Genomic DNA, 22,128 nt, shown 5'->3' with positions numbered 1-22,128 from the left:
TGGATATGTATGTGGATACTCCTACTATTACGGAGTCCAGATGTTTCAGCCACACCCATTGTTAACAGGTGCACACAATACAGCACAAAGACATGGAGCTTCATAGACATTGGCAGTACAGTGAGTCATAAAACACCCAGAGAGAAGGGCACTCTCAGAAACGAACAACCAGCTCAATAGAATTGTTAACCTGTTCTAATGCGATTAACTACTTGGTGCAGCTTCGTTTTAGCCCAGTAATTATTTTCACAGAGTAGAACTTTCCTGTAGTATATCAGTCTGATCCCGCCTATTACAGTCAGTCCAGCAATGAAATACCAGACAATTCCTCTCTGAACAACGAACGCATCTACCCAAGATGATCGTTTCAGCCTTTATTGGGCCTCGTCAGTGAGGTGTAGCCATATTCCTCTAAGCACACTGAGCAAGGAGTCCACGTCTGGTTTAATACACACAGAGAGTTAAACTGAGTACAGTGAATCACACTGAAGAGTTCAGTGACTTTACATGTGGCACTGTTATAGGATGCACCTTTACCACAAGTCAGTTTGTGGAATTTCTGCCCTTCTAGATCTTCCCCAGTCATCAGTAAGTGCTATTATTGTGAAGTTGAAGTGTCTAGGAGCAACAAAAGCCTAACCACAAAGTGGAAGACATCTGCTGAAGCATGAAGCGAATAAAAATCACTTATAATCTGTTCCATCACTCACTACAGAGTTCCAAATTGCCTCTAGAATCAACATCAGTACAAGAAATGTGCGTCTAGAGTTTAATAAAATTGATTTTCATGTCTGGGCAGCTGTAAACAAGCCTCTTATCAACATGCACAATACCAAACGTCAGCTGAAGTGGTGTAAAGCATGCTGCCACTGGAGACTGAAGCAGCAGAATCATGTTCTCTGGAGTAATTAATCAAATTCTGCAGCAACAATCTATGGAAGGTACTTTCCTGTTCTAGCATGTGCACAAAACAAGGTCAATGAAGAAATGGTTTGACGAGTTTGGTGTAGAGGAAATCAAGTGGACTGTACAGAGCCCTGACCTCAGCCCCATTGAACATGTTCCACAGACTCCGAAATCTTGTGGAAAGAATACCAAGAAGAGTGTCAGCTGTTGTAACCATAAAAGGGGGGCCAACTCCATATTAATGCCTATGGTTTTGGAATGGGATGTCCAACAAGCCCATATTGAAATGATTGTCAAGTGTCCAGATACTTTTGGCTATATAGTGTTCTTACACCTTGATTTACTAAATCTAGTTATATTGTGAATGTTTTTTTTGTTTTATTTGTGTCATTAACACAATAAATATAATGGGCCAGATTACGAGTGGAGCGCTATTTAACGCTCCCGCTCGAGTGTTAATGGGACATTAAACATTTTAAGATAGTAATATAAAATGATAATATATATTATATATATATATATATATATATATATATAAACACAACAAAAAATCTCTTTCTCTCTCTCTCTCTCTCTCTCTCTCTTTCTCTCTCTCTTTCTCGTTTTTTCTTTTGTTCCCCTTTCCTGTAATACCATTCTGAAATTGTGAGCTTTTCAGTTCCTGTTGGAAATAAAAGTGCAAATACTGTTATATCCCACACAGCCATTGGCTGCCCACTCTAGTGACCTATTTATAACTATCCCTGATTGGCCACAGCAGAGAAATCAACCTAAGTTACAACATAGCAGGCAGCCCTCATTGTTTTATAGACATTAAAACTTAACTCTTATAATGTCAATATTTAAACAGCTAATGAAACTTTAAAAAAATTAATCTTCATGTTATTCTCAAAATAATCTTTCTCCTGTTAAGTGTAGTCAGTCCACGGGTCATCCATTACTTATGGGATATTAACTCCTCCCTAACAGGAAGTGCAAGAGGATCACCCAAGCAGAGCTGCTATATAGCTCCTCCCCTCTACGTCATACCCAGTCATTCTCTTGCACCTAACTAATAGATAGGACGTGTGAGAGGACTGTGGTTATTAAAATTAGTTTTTATTTCTTCAATCAAAAGTTTGTTATTTTAAACAGCACCGGAGTGTGTTGTTTTTTCTCAGGCAGCATTAGAAGAAGAATCTACCTGAGTTGTGTATGATCTTAGCGGACGTAACTAAGATCCATTTGCTGTTCTCGGCCATTCTGAGGAGCGAGGTAACTTCAGAACAGGGGACAGCGGGCAGGGTTCACCTGCAAGGAGGTATGTTGCAGTATATTATTTTCTAAGGAATGGAATTGACTGAGAAAATACTGCTAATACCGATATAATGTAAGTACAGCCTTAAATGCAGTAGTAGTAACTGGTATCAGGCTGATATGTGTGTATGTTTGCACTGAAGTATTTCTGGGGAATGGCACTTCACTAAGAAAATACTGTATATATGTAACTTATAGCCTCTCTGCAGTGAAAGCGACTAGCAACAGGCTTTTTATTAACATCTCATATATTTATATTTAAAACGTTTACTGGCATGTTAATCGTTTTTTCTCTGAGGTACTTGGTGAAATTTTTTTCATGGGCATTATTTTTCCACATGGCTGTCGTTTGTTTTGAATAAAATCAGTTTACTGAGCTTCCCCACTGTTGTAGTATGAGTGGGAGGGGCCTATTTTGGCGCTTTTACTGCGCAGTAAAAATTCAGTCACAAGTCTTCCTGTTCTCCCTGCATGATCCAGGACGTCTCTACAGAGCTCAGGGGTCTCCAAAACTAGTTTTGAGGGAGGTAATCACTCACAGCAGACCTGTGAGACTGTGCTTTGACTGTGATAAAAACGTATATATTTTTATTGTTATCCGTTTTTTTGGTATTAAGGGGTTAATCATCCATTTACTAGTGGGTGCAATCCTTTGCTAAATTAATAAATTTAATGTGAAAATTTGGTTTCTATAACTAATCCGGTTCATGTTATTTCAACTGTGACAGTTTTTTGTGTGCTTCTTAAAGGCACAGTAACGTTTTTTATATTGCTTGTAATTTTATTTGAAAAGTATTTTCCAAGCTTGCTAGTTTAATTGCTAGTTTGTTTAAACATGTCTGACACAGAGGAATCTCTTTGTGCAATATGTTCAAAGGCCAATGTGGAGCCCAATAGAAATTTGTGTACTAATTGCATTGATGCTACTTTAAGTAAAAGCCAATCTGTACATGTAAAGAAAATTTCACCAGACAACGAGGGGGAAGTTATGCCGACTAACTCTCCTCACGTGTCAGTACCTGCATCTCCCGCTCAGGAGGTGCGTGATATTGTGACGCCAAGTACATCAGGGCGGCCATTACAAATCACCTTGCAAGACATGGCTAATGTTATGACTGAAGTTTTATCTAAATTGCCAGAACTTAGGGGTAAACGCGACCACTCTGGAGTGAGAACAGAGTGCGCTGAAAATACTAGGGCCATGTCTGATACTGCGTCACAATTTGCAGAACATGAAGACTGAGAGCTTCATTCTGTGGGTGACGGATCTGATCCAAATAAACTGGATTCAGACATTTCAAATTTTAAATTTAAGCTTGAGAACCTCCGTGTGTTACTAGGGGAGGTATAAGCGGCTCTGAATGATTGTAACACGGTTGCAATCCCAGAGAAAATATGTAGGCTGGATAAATATTTTGCGGTACCGACGTGTACTGACGTTTTTCCTATACCTAAAAGGCTTACAGAAATTGTTAACAAGGAGTGGGATAGACCCGGTGTGCCTTTCTCACCCCCTCCTATATTTAGAAAAATGTTTCCAATAGACGCCACCACACGGGACTTATGGCAGACGGTCCCTAAGGTGGAGGGAGCAGTTTCTACTTTAGCTAAGAGTACCACTATCCCGGTGGAGGATAGCTGTGCTTTTTCAGATCCAATGGATAAAAAGTTAGAGGGTTACCTTAAGAAAATGTTTGTTCAACAAGGTTTTATATTGCAACCCCTTGGTTCTGGTTTGAGTCTCTGGAAGAGACCATTAGCTCAGCTACATTGGATGAGATTACAGACAAGCTTAGAGTCCTTAAGCTAGCTAATTCATTTATTTCTGATGCCGTAGTACATTTAACTAAACTTACGGCTAAGAACTCCGGATTCGCCATTCAGGTGCGCAGAGCGCTGTGGCTTAAATCCTGGTCAGCTGATGTGACTTCTAAATCTAAATTGCTTAACATACCTTTCAAGGGGCAGACCTTATTCGGGCCCGGTTTGAAAGAAATTATCGCTGACATTACTGGAGGTAAGGGACATGCCCTGCCTCAAGACAGAGCCAAACCAAGGGCTAGACAGTCTAATTTTCGTGCCTTTCGCAACTTCAAGGCAGGAGCAGCATCAACTTCCTCCGCTCCAAAACAGGAAGGAACTGTTGCTCGCTACAGACAGGGCTGGAAACCTAACCAGACCTGGAACAAGGGCAAGCAGGCCAGAAAACCTGCTGCTGCCCCTAAGACAGCATGAAGTGAGGGCCCCCGATCCGGAAACGGATCTAGTGGGGGGCAGACTTTCTCTCTTCGCCCAGGCTTGGGCAAGAGATGTCCAGGATCCCTGGGCGTTAGAGATCATATCTCAGGGATATCTTCTGGACTTCAAAGCTTCTCCTCCAAAAGGGAGATTTCATCTTTCAAGGTTGTCAACAAACCAGATAAAGAAAGAGGCGTTTCTACGCTGTGTACAAGATCTTTTACTAATGGGAGTGATCCACCCGGTTCCGCGGTCGGAACACGGACAAGGGTTTTACTCAAATCTGTTTGTGGTTCCCAAGAAGGAAGGAACCTTCAGACCAATCTTGGATTTAAAGATCCTAAACAAATTCCTAAGAGTTCCATCGTTCAAAATGGAAACTATTCGGACAATCTTACCCATGATCATCCCGATTCACAAGGATCATTACCGGTACCTAAGGTTTGCCTTCCTAGACAGGCATTACCAGTTTGTAGCTCTTCCCTTCGGGTTAGCTTCTGCTCCAAGAATCTTCACAAAGGTTCTGGGTTCTCTTCTGGCGGTACTAAGACCGCGAGGAATATCGGTAGCTCCGTACCTAGACGACATTCTGATACAAGCGTCAAGTTTCCAAGCTGCCAAGTCTCATACAGAGTTAGTACTGGCATTTCTAAGGTCACATGGGTGGAAGGTGAACGAAGAAAAGAGTTCTCTATTGCCACTCACAAGAGTTCCCTTCTTAGGGACTCTTATAGATTCGGTAGAAATGAAAATTTACCTGACAGAGGACAGGTTAACAAAACTCCTAAATGCTTGCCGTGTCCTTCATTCCATTCCACACCCGTCAGTGGCTCAATGCATGGAGGTAATCGGTTTAATGGTAGCGGCAATGGACATAGTTCCCTTTGCACGCCTGCATCTCAGACCACTGCAGTTGTGCATGCTAAGTCAGTGGAATGGGGATTACTCAGATTTATCCCCTATGCTGAATCTGGATCAAGAGACCAGAAATTCTCTTCTATGGTGGCTCTCTCGGCCACATCTGTCCAAGGGGATGCCCTTCAGCAGACCAGATTGGACGATTGTAACAACAGACGCCAGCCTGCTAGGTTGGGGCGCTGTCTGGAATTCCCTGAAGTCTCAGGGATCATGGACTCAGGAGGAGAGTCTCCTTCCCATAAACATTCTGGAATTAAGAGCAGTTTTCAATGCCCTTCTAGCTTGGCCTCAGCTAGCATCTCTGAGGTTCATCAGGTTTCAGTCGGACAACATCACGACTGTGGCTTACATCAACCATCAAGGAGGGACAAGGAGTTCCCTAGCGATGATGGAAGTCTCAAAGATAATTCTCTGGGCAGAGTCTCACTCTTGCCACCAATCAGCGATCCACATCCCAGGCGTGGAGAACTGTGAGGCGGATTTCCTAAGTCGCCAGACTTTTCATCCGGGGGAGTGGGAACTTCATCCGGAGGTCTTTGCCCAAATACTTCGGCGTTGGGGCAAACCAGATATGGATCTCATGGCGTCTCGCCAGAACGCCAAGCTTCCTTGTTACGGGTCCAGGTCCAGGGACCCGGGAGCGGCTCTGATAGATGCTCTGACAGCACCTTGGAACTTCAAGATGGCTTATGTGTTTCCACCCTTCCCGATGCTTCCTCGATTGATTGCCAGGATCAAACAGGAGAGAGCATCGGTGATTCTAATAGCGCCTGCGTGGCCACGCAGGACCTGGTATGCAGATCTAGTGGACATGTCATCCTGTCCACCTTGGTCTCTGCCTCTGAGACAGGACCTTCTAATTCAGGGTCCTTTCAAACATCAAAATCTAATTTCTCTGAAGCTGACTGCATGAAAAGCGTGGATTTTCGGAGTCAGTAATTGATACCTTAATACAGGCTAGGAATAAAATATGGCGTAAATACTTACATTGGTGCGAATCCAAGAGTTACTCATGGAGTAAGGTTAGGATTCCTAGGATATTGTCTTTTCTACAAGAAGGTTTAGAAAAGGGTTTATCTGCTAGTTCTTTAAAGGGACAGATCTCAGCTCTGTCAATCCTTTTACACAAACGTCTGTCAGAAGTTCCAGACGTTCAGGCCTTTTGTCAGGCTTTGGCCAGGATTAAGCCTGTGTTTAAGACTGTTGCTCCACCGTGGAGCTTAAACTTAGTTCTTAACGTTTTACAGGGTGTTCCGTTTGAACCCCTTCATTCCATTGATATCAAGCTGTTATCTTGGAAAGTTCTGTTTTTAATGACTATTTCCTCGGCTCGAAGAGTCTCTGAGTTATCGGCCTTACATTGTGATTCTCCTTATCTGATTTTTCATTCAGACAAGGTAGTTCTGCATACTAAACCTGGGTTCTTACCTAAGGTAGTCACTAACAGGAATATCAATCAAGAGATTGTTGTTCCTTCATTGTGTCCTAACCCTTCTTCAAAGAAGGAACGACTTCTACACAATCTAGACGTAGTCCGGTCCCTGAAATTTTATTTACAGGCAACTAAAGATTTTCGCCAAACTTCTTCCCTGTTTGTCGTTTATTCTGGACAGAGGAGAGGTCAGAAAGCTTCTGCTACCTCTCTCTCTTTCTGGCTTCGTAGCATAATACGTTTAGCCTATGAGACTGCTGGACAGCAGCCTCCTGAAAGAATTACAGCTCATTCTACGAGAGCTGTGGCTTCCACTTGGGCCTTTAAGAATGAGGCCTCTGTTGAACAGATTTGCAAGGCTGCAACTTGGTCTTCTCTTCATACTTTTTCCAAATTTTCCAAATTTGACACTTTTGCTTCTTCGGAGGCTGTTTTGGGGAGAAAGGTTCTTCAGGCAGTGGTTCCTTCCGTTAAAGATCCTGCCTGTCCCTCCCGTCATCCGTGTACTTTTAGCTTTGGTATTGGTATCCCATAAGTAATGGATGACCCGTGGACTGACTACACTTAACAGGAGAAAACATAATTTATGCTTACCTGATAAATTCCTTTCTCCTGTAGTGTATTCAGTCCACGGCCCGCCCTGTTTTTTATGGCAGGTCTAAATTTTAAATTTTACTCCAGTCACCACTGCACCCTATAGTTTCTCCTTTCTCGTTTGGTTTTCGGTCGAATGACTGGGTATGACGTAGAGGGGAGGAGCTATATAGCAGCTCTGCTTGGGTGATCCTCTTGCACTTCCTGTTAGGGAGGAGTTAATATCCCATAAGTAATGGATGACCCGTGGACTGACTACACTACAGGAGAAAGGAATTTATCAGGTAAGCATAAATTGTTTTTCTTTGAATGCATCATTCTATCAAGCATTTATTGAGTGTTTAATATCCCTTTATCTGCGTTAGAAGTAAGCTTTTGCGGTCATCGTGTTGCATTCATATTATGAGTAGAAAGTAAGTGGTCTTCACTCGCTTATTAAGCCGTCGTGCGCAAAAAGCCGAACTTAGAATATTCCGTGTGCGTTCAAGTATTCCCCCCTAAGAGTCAATGAAGCAACACATATAAATGCATAACTACATATGTACACATATATATATATATATATACATACATACATATTTACACATATAAATAAATATACACATTATATATGATCTATGACTAAGCGCCCATATGCATCGTGAAACGCGTCAGATTCTTTCACTTCCTGGTGTATGTCTTAATTTCTTCTAATAAAGTTTGGTTTTATTGTTGAGCGTAGCCTGGTTGCGGCCTTTTCCTTCATTTTTATATATATATATATATATATATATATATATATATATACAGTATATATATTTATTTATATACACATTTATACATATATAATGTATATACATTGGAGCACTTCCCAGTCAAACACTTTGCCATATATCATATCCCTTTTAACCTGCTAATTTTATACTAGTAATTTAACAACTATACCATCTCATTGAAATTCTATTTAAAAAGTTAAAGCAACATGAAGGTAGGAAAGCTAAAAATAAATTTTCATTTGTGGGTTTCCTTTGTTGAAGACAATGAGTTCAAAGCTCATCTACTTATCTAAATCTGTTGTTGGCTGATGGGTGTCACATGATACATGGGACAGAGAAATGATGGAAACTTCCAATTTAATGAGGAAAACATCTTGTATTTGTTGATTATTTAATTATAAAGTAATGGTCCTTTAATATTTAATGAAAATTAACAGAACAATTATAATTTCTGGTGAGAAATATTATGTATATTAATAAAAATAAACACAGTTAGTTTGGTGTATTTTTATTGCCATTCTTTTTGCAGTAGATCAATAGAGTTTCAAGCAGAAAAGCAAGATACAAACTAAATCAGATGTTTATCTAGCCAGTAAACCTTCTAAATAAGTGATGTATACTTATATTTAGATGACTCCAGATTTTCGTTTACAGGAGCATTTCCAATTATTAGAATGCAGGGAGTCATGGTGTTAGCTAATTTGCAAACCTTGCAGGAGACATGATGATTCTCAGAGATGTTTATGAGCATTAGACATCCAAAGGGAAGCATGGATCAGTGAAATTAAATTCCAGATGAGAGGAGGAGGTATAGCATAAGGAGATGTAGTGTCAATTTAAAACCAGGAACATTCTAGAAAAAAACAATTGAGTAATTTGGATTTTGTGGAGAAAAGGCTTACATTCCAGTTGCACACAAATAGCAAGTCTTCATCCAATCCAGTTCCCCGGTGAATATACTGACAATAGTTTGTTGGATGGCAAATAATATACCCTGCAGACAATTTAAGTGTAGGTAAAATGGAGAACTCTACAGATTAGTAACAGTCTTCCTTTACCACTAAACAAAAATACCACTGGAATGTTCTTGTCTCGTTTAAATAAGCTGTTACTAGCTCATATATATTGTATAAATATCTTCTTTCGGTTATTGTTTGAAAAGGGAATAAATAAATGCAAGCAAAATATTTATATACTTTTAAAAACTTTTCAAGGTATGCAAAGTGTACTTAAAAGGACAGTCTACTCCAGAATTGTTATTGTTTAAAAAGATAGATAATCCCTTTTAATACCCATTTCCCAGTTTTGCACAATCAACATTGTTATATTAATATACTTTTTACCTCAGTGATTATTTTCAGGGACATGCAGTGGAGGTTTAGCCTCACCTGTCATGAAAAGAAGAAAAAAAAATAATGTTAAAGTAAAATAAAAAAAACATACCAAATTTTCCGACCTTAGCTTTCAATACATGGGGAGAGGCAGCTACAAGCTCAGCCTCCCTTGATTGCACAACAACTTAGAAGGTGCTGTTTTGAGTGCCTGCCCACTGTCTGTCAGGTCAGGAGTCACTTTTCAGCATTAAGCCAATCAGGAAAAAGCCCTAAGTGAGGCAGCTCTCATACCTCTTGGGCGTGACAGTGTTAGTGTACGATAAGCACTGACAAGCTGTGATGTGGGTGGGAACTAATAGAAGGGAAATCTGGGCAGCAGAAATATAGTGCTGCAGCTGCCTTTCCACTTAAAATTGTGCACAGCAATTTTTGTTTTGAGCACAATGTCTGGAGCAGCAGGAGAGGTAATTATTTTAGTACCTCTCTCCGCTCTGCACTGTGTGTCCTGTATGGGCGGGGCAGAGTTCCAATTATACAGTTCCCTATGTAGAGGGCTGCTAGAGCGTGCAATGCAGGGTAGCAGCAGTCTTAGCTCTATTTTGCCTGCCGGCTGCCTGGCTATGCTTTTTTACAAACTTCTGCAAGCAGCAAACAGCAGCTGTGGTTTTAAGAGGGCAGAGCTGTCAGATCGGCAGTGCATTACTGGGATGTGCTGCTCTTAGCTCTCACTGCTGCTGTGATAGCTCTCATATGGAGGTGCTAAGGAGGGATAGCCTTGGTAAAGTATTTATTTTACAAGCATTTAACCCCTCAGAGTGTATTTCTTGTTTATAACATTTGTTTTAAAAAGCATTCATAAACAATATTATATAATTATACTGAACACAATTTTTTATTTATACTTTTAATTTCTGAGTGTCAGAAAATTGTGGGAGTGTAGTGATAGCAGTAAAAAAAATGTCTGCATTATTGAAAAAATACCATGTGTCATATTCTAACTTAAAAAAGCCAAATAAAATACTTTTTCACATTGTTTTTTTTCTTTTTAACATGTTTTATCAAAACCATTTAAATTAATATTGGGAATAAAAGGAAATGCAGGTTTGTGCACAATTTATTTGTGAATATTTATAGTTTACCGGGGTTGATGTGCCGCAGCTGTGATGGTGATCATGGACACTACTCTACAGCAACATGAATACACAAGTATTTTTTTCAAGAGAGGAGCATCAATTTAATACAACGCCAAGGATTTTTGCCAGAGAAAGAAGGCTCACAGTTTTTTCTAATAAAGTATTTTTTTAGAACAGGCAATTTATATAAGAAATAAATTCTACTCGTTTAAAATCTATTTGTTTAAATGAAATCCAAATCACTTATAATGAAACCTCACATTCCTTATCCAGAATCAGACTTTCCACTGAAGTTTAAAAATAAATAAAATAACCAGATTTTTCTTCTCCCCGGAATCCCTAGGCAGCTGTGTATTGTGAACCATAAGGAGCAGTGTGTTGCCTAAGGGCACTGATAAAAATTGCTGCATTGTTGCTTAATGGTAAAAATATGTTTTACAGAAGCTTAGCAGCTTTATAAGCATGTGATAAAGTATTCCAAATGGATCCAGTACACCCAACGGACTATAAAAGCAGTATAGATAAACTATAAAGCATAGTACAGATGCATGATAGCCACTTCCTAGATTTGAAGGAAAAAATAATAAACAATAGCAAAATTAGATTTTTTCTTTTTATTTCTATAAATCCAATGAGTGCATATTATTGTGCATCTATGTATACAGTATACCTTTTTTTTCTTCTTGTTTATTAGTCTGTGTTTCTGTGTGTCTTTGTATCTGAGTCTTTCTATGTGAGTGTCTGTGAGTGTTTTTGTTTCTTTGAATGTGTGTGTGTGTGTGTGTCTCAGGAGTGTGTTTGTGTGTGAGTGTGTGTTTCTGTTTGTGAGTGAATGTTTGTGTGCGTGCCTTTGAATGTTTTTGTTTGTGAGTGCCTGAGTGTTTCTGCAGACTTTTAAGTATCCCACTAAGTATCCCACTATTTAACTCCTATTGGGTTCATATGTGTGTTTATCAGGCTGTGATTCTAGCCAGTGCCTCACCAGCCACTGACCTCACCACACGTCACTGATTACCTTTTATCTATGCTTCTGTAGAGTGCCCCCTTATTTCAGTTCTTTTGACAGTCTTGCATTTTAGCCAATCGGTGCTGACTCGTAAATTATTCCACAGGAGTGAGCACAATATTATCTATATGGCACACATGAGCCAGCGATGTTTAGCTGTGAAAAACTGTCAAAATGCACTGAGATAAGAGGCAGCCATCAAGGGCTTAGACATTAGCAAACAAGCCTTACTAGGTTTAGCTTAAAATAAAGAATAGCAAGATAACAAAGCAAATTTAATGATAAAAGTAAATTGGACAGTTTTTTTCAAATTGCATGCCCTATCTGAATCATGAAAGTTTGATTTTTAGACTGTCCATTTAAGTATAGACAACAAAAGTACTATTAACTATTTGGAAATTGTTTAATGACGCTGTAACATTTGCACATTGACCAGTTAAGTCAAATACTTTTAAAAGTATCTAAATAGAAGGGTAACAAGGATATATTTTTTTAAGATGGGCATAACCCGCTACAGTTTTGTCTAAAAACCTGTAGATCTGTAAGTGTTTAAAAACCTGTAGATCTGTAAGTGCTAAACAGTAGATCACAAGGGCTAGATTACGAGTGGAGTGCAAACGTTTGTACCTGAGCGATAAGGGGTTTATCGCAGGGGTTTGTGATTGTCAGGCTTACCGCTGGTATTACAAGTTGAAAGTAATTGTGCGCAATCGTGATTTACTCTAGAATGATTACCGTGACTTCATAGCTCCGGTTAAAGGGACAGTCTACACCATAATTGTTATTGTTTTAAAAGATAGATAATCCCTTTATTACCCATTCCCCAGTTTTGCATAACCAACACAGTTATATTAATATACTTTTAACTTATGTGATTATCTTGTATCTAAGCCTCTGCAGACTGCCCCTTTATTTCAACAACAGCAAGAGTTAGCCTAGTAAAAACGATCATTTTCCCACAGCTCTTATATCCCTTACAGAATCTCTCTCTACTTTTAAAAAAATCGGATATTAATAAAATAAATGCTATGTTTAGTAAATTTATCTGGCAGGGTAGGAAAGCACGTATCTCTCTCAATAAATTAACTCAAAAACGTAATATGGCGGGCTTTGCATTACCTAATATTAGTTTTTATAATCTGGCCGCTTTGGTTAAAATTGCATTTGATTGGTTAGCAGAAACTAATTGGTTTTCGTCAACTGACCTTGAAAGTTATATGATTTATCCTTATTCACTGAAAGCTATTCTACATAATCCTACGGATGAAATTCCGGAAAATGTACGTAATCTAATTTCCATTAACAATGTAGTGATAGCATGGCGCAAATTTTGCTATCTAATTGGAGCAAATCATAGGATATCCGAATATCTTTCAATAAGAGGTAATGCGGAATGTATTATTCTGGAATTAGCCAGGCAGTATTTAAAACCTGGGAGGAGAAGGGTCTGAAATTTGTCTATCAAATCCTATTAGATTCTGGCCAGACACATTCATTCGAGTCGCTTGTAACGCAATTTGATCTGCCTAGAAATAGCTTGTTTGCTTATTTTCAAATACGACATTTTGTCGATAGTAAACGCTGGGTTCTGGAAAGAAATGGTGCATGGTCTGATATTAGAACATATATCCAAAAATTCTCAGGGGGAACCTCGTCAATCTCACTAATATATAATATAATGCTGGCTAAACAAAGTCAAATTTTCTTAGATAAAATATGTGATACCTGGATACCTTATTTTCCCGACATGAACCCTGAAAAAATAAGGACAAGCTTTTTGGCTTTAGGTAAATGTAAGATTTCAATAAATTGGAAAGAGTCGCATACAAAACTATTGAATAATTATTATTATACTCCATTTAGGTTAACAAGAATGTTCCCATTGCAAACATTTCTTTGCCCACGTTGTATGCACCCAAAAGCAGATATCTTGCATATGTTTGGAAGCTGCCCAAAGATCAATCAATTCTGGAAAAAAGTTATCTTTTGGCTCAACAAAACCTATAGGGTGGACATCTCTCTTGGCCTAGAAGAGATCATATTTCTTAAAAATCATTCAGATAATCAACCCCTACATGAAAATATATTAAATACAATAATCTTATTGACTAGGTATTTGATATTGAAAGTGTGGAAGGGAAAAACAGCCCCTAGTTTTTCACTTTTATTAGAGAAGTACAAAACCAAATCATATTCGAATCCTTTCATACGCAATTAACAGGGGGAAAAAAAAAAAAAACATTTCTAGTAAGATGGCTCCCTATCATTAAAACATACCCTTGTCAACTTCAAAGATCCATATTGAATCCCTTTCTGAGCTCTGATAGCTTTGCAGAATTAGTGTTACTAGGTGAATTCCCAGTGTCATGGATTTCACTATACAGAGAAGTATACTAATAGTTATTAAAGATCTGAGGATATTGCTTTTTGAATCATGTTTACGAGCCGGGTCTGGGTTTCTGGGAGACAGGGGGGGGAATTTCTTTTTTTTTTTTTTTCTTGTGTTTATGTAAGAATGAACCATGTTAAAATTTAGAAGTATGATTACGATATGGATCGGATGATTATGTTAGTTACAGTCATGTAACCAAACACAGTGTAAAGTGTTTCTCGCAGATTTTCTTACCTTAGTAATATTGTAATATTGTTTGTAGGGTATTGTAATATATGGCAATGGTTGTTATGTTATTTTCTTTTTGAATTTCATAAAAAAAGCATGTGAAGATAAAGGAAAATAGTGATCTCCTAAGGGATATCATTTAAACCTGGGATGATCCTTGTCGATAAATCGTGTTTTAGTTATTATGTTAACGGTAACAACCAAGGTATTTGTGTTATTTTTCTGGTGATTGTTTTTCTGTTTTCTATATTGAATATGTTTTATTTCTTTTTTATTTATGTTAAAAAATTCAATAAAAAGATATTTGAAAAAAAAAACCAAAGCAAATTTAATGATAAAAGTAAATTGGACAGTTTTTTTCAAATTGCATGCCCTATCTGAATCATAAAAGCTTAATTTTTAGACTGTCCATTTAAGTATAGACAACAAAAGTACTATTAACTATTTGGAAATTGTTTAATGACGCTGTAACATTTGCACATTGACCAGTTAAGTCAAATGCTTTTAAAAGTATCTAAATAGAAGGGTAACCAGAATATATTTTTTTAAGATGGGCATAACCCGCTACAGTTTTGTCTAAAAACCTGTAGATCTGTAAGTGTTTAAAAACCTGTAGATCTGTAAGTGCTAAACAGTAGATCACAAGGGCTAGATTACAAGTGGAGTGCAAACGTTTGTACCTGAGCGATAAGGGGTTTATCGCAGGGGTTTGTGATTGTCAGGCTTACCGCTGGTATTACAAGTTGAAAGTAATTGTGTGCAATCGTGATTTACTCTAGAATGATTACCGTGACTTCAGAGCTCCGGTTAAATGGACAGTCTACACCAGAATTGTTATTGTTTTAAAAGATAGATAATCCCTTTATTACCCATTCCCCAGTTTTGCATAACCAACACAGTTATATTAATATACTTTTAACTTATGTGATTATCTTGTATCTAAGCCTCTGCAGACTGCCCCTTTATTTCAGTTCTTTTGACAGACTTGCAGTTTAGCCAATCAGTGCCTGCTCCCAGATAAATTCACGTGCACGAGCACAGTGTTATCTATATGAAATACGTGAACTAACACCCTCTAGTGGTGAAAAACTGTTAAAATGTATTCTGAAAAGAGGTGGCCTTCAAGGTCTAAGAAATTAGCATATGAACCTCCTAGGTTAAGCTTTCAACTAAGAATACCAAGAGAACAAAGCAAAATTGGTGATAAAAGTAAAATGGAAAATTGTTTAAAATTACATGCTCTATCTGAATCATGAAAGTTTATTTTGGCCTAGACTGTCCCTTTAACTATTTCGCGAAACAAAAAAGTTGCACAAAGCACATCACAAATACATTACAAAGTACAGTTACACTTATAATAACACCATCTAATAAAAATGTCAGGTTTTAGAGGGGGGGGGGGGATGGCAGTCAAAGGGCTTTAAAGGGACATGAAACCCAAATTTGTTCTTTGATGATTTAGAAAGAGCATACAATTTTAAACAACTTTCTAATTTACTTCTATTATCTAATTTGCTTCATTCTCTTGATATTCGTTGCTGAAAAGCATATCTAGATAGGATTAGTAGCTGCTGATTGGTGGCTGCACATATATGCCTCGTGTGATTGCAGTGGAGGCTCCTCCATTTGTGCACTTGCGCACGTGCCCCCTTGCCAGATGCTGAGAAAAAAAAAATTATGCTGAATAAAATATAATTTTTCCAATAGCCCCCTATTGGAAAAATTATATTTTATTTTTAACCCCCAAAAATAAAATTCTGATGTTTTTTTTTTAAATAAAATAAAAAAAAAATTTTTTTGTGTGTGTTTCTTTAAAAAAATCGCACGTGCGATAGAGCCCTATATCATGCCTGTCAGTGATGTCTATGTTCACTGCAGGCATCTGGGCCAGCCTCAAAGCGATTCTATATTGATGCCTGATCGCACAAGCTGAACTGTGCGAGTGGGGAGGGACATGTTCAAGCCAAGTTCAGCCTGTGCTCTGATAGGCTGTATCACCAGCTCCTCCCCCGCATCAACAGGCGTTCTAGCCATACAGAGCTGACCTGTGCTGTTATTGAATTGCAGCAGTTACCCAGCACCAATGTTCCCTCTAATCATGAGCGCGATTAAGGCCGCGCATCTTGGAGCGCCAAAAGCCTCAGCAGAGCAGAGCTCAGTTTTGTAAGAGCAGGGCCCAGGGTGATGATCGCGGTAGATGGGGATGCGCATGTTGATGGAAACTCCCGTAACACCACTTCAGAGGTCCGGTAAGGCTCCCTTATTATTTACATATCCGCTATCACTGACCTTACACGGATATTTTATCGGGCAATCTGACGGCCCTAATGCTTATAATAAGACGACCACGAGCGACACTGTGGATTACAAATACACCACCGCTAGCCTAGCTTCATTTTTTTCAAACACTGGGATATTCCTCCTATACAAACATGTGAGAAATAAGTAACTACGGACTAGGATTCTATACTATCACCTGGGGCTGGGATATTTTTTCAGTATCTTTTTGGGATACAAGAGGCATCCTTTTTTTCAACATCATTGACTTTATCTTCTTTTTATACTATCCAGATTTTTAATATTATTAACATCTCATTTTTAGTTGTGCCCACAACATGCGTTTTGAATTAATTGGATGGATGAATGATTATATTAATATATTTATTTTATTATATTATATTTTCTGAACTAATTTTAAAACAAGTGTACACCTCTAGCTTTTCAAGCGCCACTCTATTATTCTTTTCTTTGATTTATAAGATGCTTATCTATTAGAGTTTACAAAATGTTTGCATTAGGTTTAGGATTAAGGGTAATCTTATGTCACTTCTGCATAAGTGACTCCCATGAACTGTTGCTTTGCTTTTTTGCACACTTTAGATTCTGCAGTTTAGATAAATTGTTTGCTAACCAAATGTTGGTTTGCTGGGTGTGAGGTTAGTGTGTTTTTCTGTGTGAGTGTGTGTGGCTGTGTGTGTTTAAGAGCTTGTGAGGGTGTGAGTGTGCTTGAGAATGTGAGGGAGAGGGTGTGAGTGTGCTTGAGAATGTGAGGGAGAAGGTGTGAGTGTGCTTGAGAATGTGAGGGAGAAGGTGTGAGTGTGCTTGAGAATGTGAGGGAGAGGGTGTGAGTGTGCTTGAGAATGTGAGGGAGAGGGTGTGAGTGTGCTTGAGAATGTGAGGGAGAGGGTGTGAATGTGCTTGAGAATGTGAGGGAGAGGGTGTGAGTGTGCTTGAGAATGTGAGGGAGAGGGTGTGAGTGTGCTTGAGAATGTGAGGGAGAGGGTTATGTGAATATCTGTGTGTGGGTTTGTGTATGTGTGTTATGTTTTCAAGTGCGCACACATTTTGATCACTTGCCCAAAATTTGCACTGGTAAATTTTTTGGCGCCCACTTCTCAACAAAATTAGAGGGAACATTGTTGGGCACCCTTGTTATTTTGTTGATTTGAATACCTGTAACTACCTAGCACTGATTAATTGGAAGACAAAATTGATTTGGTGAGCCCATTAAGCCTTAAACTTCATAGACAGGTGTATCCAATCATGAGAAAAGGTTTTAAGGTGGGCAATTGCAAGCTGTTCTCTATGACTCTCCTCTAAAGAGTGGCAACATGGGGGCCTCAAAACAACTCTCAAATGACCTAAAAACAAAGATTGTTCAACATCATGGTTTAGAGGAAGGCTACAAAAAGCTATTGCAAAGATTTAAGATGTCAGTGTCCACTAAGAGGAACATAGTGAGCATGGTGAGGATATGGAAGACCACAGGCACAGTTCTTGTTAAGCCAGAAGTGGCAGGCCAAGTAAAATATCGGAGAGGCAAAGGCAAAGGATGGTGAGAACGGTCAAAAACAGCCCACAGACCACCTGCAAAGACCTGTACTGGGATTCTTGTTGAGGGTCTCATGGATTCCACTCAATATCAGCAGATACTTGAGAATAATGTTGAGGAATCAGTCACAAACTTTAGTTGAAGTTACCCCAGGGGCTGGATATTTCAACAAGACGATGACCAAAAACACTGCTGGTTCAAATGGGTGGGGCCATTTGAGGGGCGTGACTTTCTCAAAGGGGTGTGGCTTTTAAAGGGGGTGTGGCTTTTTAAAAGGGTGTGTCTTTTCAATGGGGCGTGGCTTTCTCATAGGGGCCGGGTCTTGTGCACCACCATCCTAAAAATTCACCAGCCGCCACTGTGTGATTGGCTCACCCATGTGCATTGCTATTTCTTCAACAAAAGATATCTAAAGAATGAAACAAATAAAATAATAGAAGTAAATTGGAATGTTGTTTAAAATTGTATTATCTACCTGAATCATGATAGAATTTTTTTGGGTTTAGTGTTCCATTAACGTTGAGATACATACATATACATGTCTAAAAATGTATGTGTATATATATATATATATTGGAATAGGGCCCTCAATTCCCCCTGTATTTGTCTGTAAAATTTTATCTTTTATTGTATTGTTTCTCTGTTGTACTTTTATTCTTGTACCCACGGGCAGCGCTGTGGAATCTGTTGGTGCTTTATAAATAAAGAATAATAATATATGTATGTGCATTGAAGCACTTTGCTGTTAAGTAGGTGAAAACATTTTAAAGCATATTTATGCAATATTAATTTTTAAGAAAGGTTTAACTACTATTTACTGTAAATATTTAACATTTCAATGTTCTCCACATAGCAGAATATGCTTTCTTTCTGCTACTATATATATATATATATATAAGTATTTAGTCAGCCACCAATTGTGCACGTTCTCCCACTTAAGAAGATGAGAGAGGCCTGTAATTTTCATCATATGTATACCTCAACTATGAGAGACAAAATGTGGAAACAAATCCAGACAATCACATTGTCTGATTTGGAAAGAATTTATTTGCATATTATGGTGGAAAATAAGTATTTTGTCACCTACAAACAAGCAAGATTTCTGGCTCTCACAGACCTGTATCTTCTTCTTTAAGAGGCTCCTCTGTCCTCCACTCATTACCTGTATTAATGACACCTGTTTGAACTTGTTATCAGTATAAAAGACACCTGTCCACAACCTCAAACAGTCACACTCCAAACTCCACTATGGCGAAGACCAAAGAGCTGTCGAAGGACACCAGAAACAAAATTGTAGACCGGCACCGGGCTGGGAAGACTGAATCTGCAATAGGCAAGCAGCTTGGTGTGAAGAAATCAACTGTGGGAGCAATTATTAGAAAATGGAAGACATACAAGACCACTGATAATCTCCCTCGATCTGGGGCTCCACGCAATATCTCACCCCGTGGGGTCAAAATGATCACAAGAACGGTGAGAAAACATCCCAGAACCACACAGGGGGACCTAGTGAATGACCTGCAGAGAGCTGGAACCAACGTAACAAAGGCTACCATCAGTAACACACTACGCCGCCAGGGACTCAGATCCTGCAGTGACAGATGTGTCCCCCTGCTTAAGCCAGTACATGTCCGGGCCCATCTGAAGTATGGTAGAGAGCATTTGGATGATCCAGAAGTGGATTGGGAGAATGTCATATGGTCAGATGAAACCAAAGTAGAACTGTTTGGTAGAAACACAACTTGTCGTGTTTGGAGAAGCGAGAATGCTGAGTTGCAACCAAAGAACACCATACCTACTGTGAAGCATGGGGGTGGCAACATCATGCTTTGGGGCTGTTTCTCTGCAAAGGGAACAGGATGACTGATCCATGTACATGAAAGAATGAATGGGGACATGTATCGTGAGATTTTGAGTGTAAACCTCCTTCCATCAGCAAGGGCATTGAAGATGAAACGTGGCTGGGTCTTTCAGCATGACAATGATCCCAAACACACCGCCCGGGCAACGAAGGAGTTGCTTCGTAAGAAGCATTTCAAGGTCCTGGAGTGGCCTAGCCAGTCTCCAGATCTCCTGCCATGTAGTGCTCCAGATGCCTACCTAGGTATCTCTTTAACACAGAATATCATGGGAACAAAGCAAATTTGATAATAGAAGTAAATAGGATTTTTTTTTTTTAAATGGTTTGCTCTGTATGAATCACAAAAGAGAATTTTTGGGTTTCATATTCCTTTTAAATCATGGTTTATAAGAGATATTGGTCTATAATAAGGACTGAACAGTTTACTGTTACTTGGGTTGGTAACACGACTATTCTTGCTAATTACTTTACCTATAAGACCCTATATACATAAAAAGGTTGAATATATTTGTAACTATTCTTTTTTTTTTTTTTTTATCTTTGATATATTGGGGCCCATTTATCAAGCTCCGAACGGAGCTTGTGGGCCCGTGTTTCTGGCTAGTCTTCAGACTCGCCAGAAACAACAGTTATGAAGCAGCGGTCTAAAGACCGCTGCTCCATAACCTGTCCGCCTGCTCTGAGACATCGATCGAGTACGATTGGGTTGATTGACACCTCCCTGCTGGTGGCCGATTGGCCACAAGTCAGCAGGGGGCGGCATTGCACCAGCAGCTCTTGTGAGCTGCTGGTGCAATGTTAAAGGGACAGTCTAGGCCAAAATAAACTTTCATGATTCAGATAGAGCATGTAATTTTAAACAATTTTCCAATTTACTTTTATCACCAGTTTTGCTTTGTTCTCTTGGTATTCTTAGTTGAAAGCTTAACCTAGGAGGTTCATATGCTAATTTCTTAGACCTTGAAGCCCACCTCTTTCAGATTGCATTTTAACAGTTTTTCACCACTAGAGGGTGTTAGTTCACATATTTCATATAGATAACACTGTGATCGTGCACGTGAAGTAATCTGTGAGCAGGCACTGATTGGCTAGACTGCAAGTCTGTCAAAAGAACTGAAAAAAGGGGCAGTTTGCAGAGGCTTAGATACAAGATAATCACAGAGGTTAAAAGTATATTATTATAACTGTGTTGGTTATGCAAAACTGGGAAATGGGTAATAAATGGATTATCTATCTTTTAAAACAATAAAAATTCTGGTGTAGACTGTCCCTTTAAATGTGGAGAGTGTATTGCTCTCCGCATTTAGCGAGGTCTTACTGACCTGATCCGCACGGATTAGGTCCGCAAGACCTTTGATCAATAGGGGCCATTCAGTCTACTTAACACCTTGTATGCTTCTAAGTATGTGATGACATATTTCATTACACTGAATGCTGGATATAAATGTGTGGCGTTGATATAGTGATTATACAGTTAAAAAAAGCTATGATTACAGCGTATATATAAATAAGTGTAATCTTATTTACCTGCTGTTCTTTTAGCTGAGCTGCTGCTGTAGCCTGTGGACTTACCTATGTTCTTAACGGATATGTAGAGTATCACTCTTTTTTTGCTTTTGTTGATATAGTGATGTCATATAATTTTGATACCTTGACAAAACTCCAGTGTTACTCCATTTGAAAGGTCCCTTACAGGAGTAATTCACAAGTGCCATATTTGGATGGCAAAATAAAACAGAGGAGGCACCTGCTCCTTGGCACTTTCAAAATGAGTATTGCTAGAGTTTTGTAAAGGTGAGTGAGACATTTCTATTTTAGTAGACATATGTGTCCCTTAAAGGCTAAATACAGAAGAATTGAATAATTGACAAATACAAAATAAAAAAGACAATACAACAGCACTTACTGAATTTGAAATGAGCAGTAAAATGCTCCCTGGTAAATTTCAAAATTAATACACCCCTCCCCCCCCCCCCCCCCCGTATCCTTTGACCAGCCAATCAAAAAATGCATTTATGTATATTCTGTGCACTTTTGCACATTCTCCTTAGAAGCTGGAGCCTCAGAAAGTGTGCACATAAAAAGAATGTATACGTTTTGATAATGGAAGTATATTGGAATATGTTCTATCTGAATTATAAAACTTTAATGTTGACTTTAGTGTCCCTTTAAATTCAGATTAATTACTGAATCGGCTTCATTG

The 22,128-nt window shown here is 38.8% G+C and overlaps 1 protein-coding gene and 1 long non-coding RNA gene across 3 annotated transcripts in view; one reads left to right on the top strand and one right to left on the bottom strand.

Annotated features, from left to right (window-relative positions):
* SORBS2 (sorbin and SH3 domain containing 2) overlaps nt 1-22,128 on the top strand; it is a 551,268-nt gene that overhangs the window by 263,478 nt on the left and 265,662 nt on the right. The window lies entirely within an intron of this gene.
* Nucleotides 8,632-22,128, bottom strand: part of LOC128650165 (uncharacterized) — a 232,235-nt gene continuing 218,738 nt past the window's right edge. Inside the window, exons 3-4 of the long non-coding RNA XR_008400728.1 lie at nt 9,483-9,527; nt 8,632-8,992 (exon numbers count right to left, since the gene is read on the bottom strand). This is a non-coding gene — a long non-coding RNA (uncharacterized LOC128650165). The remainder of the gene's footprint in view (nt 8,993-9,482; nt 9,528-22,128) is intronic.

This window comes from Bombina bombina, chromosome 2, assembly GCF_027579735.1.
Source record: "Bombina bombina isolate aBomBom1 chromosome 2, aBomBom1.pri, whole genome shotgun sequence".
Taxonomy (NCBI): domain Eukaryota; kingdom Metazoa; phylum Chordata; class Amphibia; order Anura; family Bombinatoridae; genus Bombina; species Bombina bombina.
Note: the sequence above shows the minus strand (reverse complement) of the source record. Positions and strands in the feature narration are given on the sequence as shown.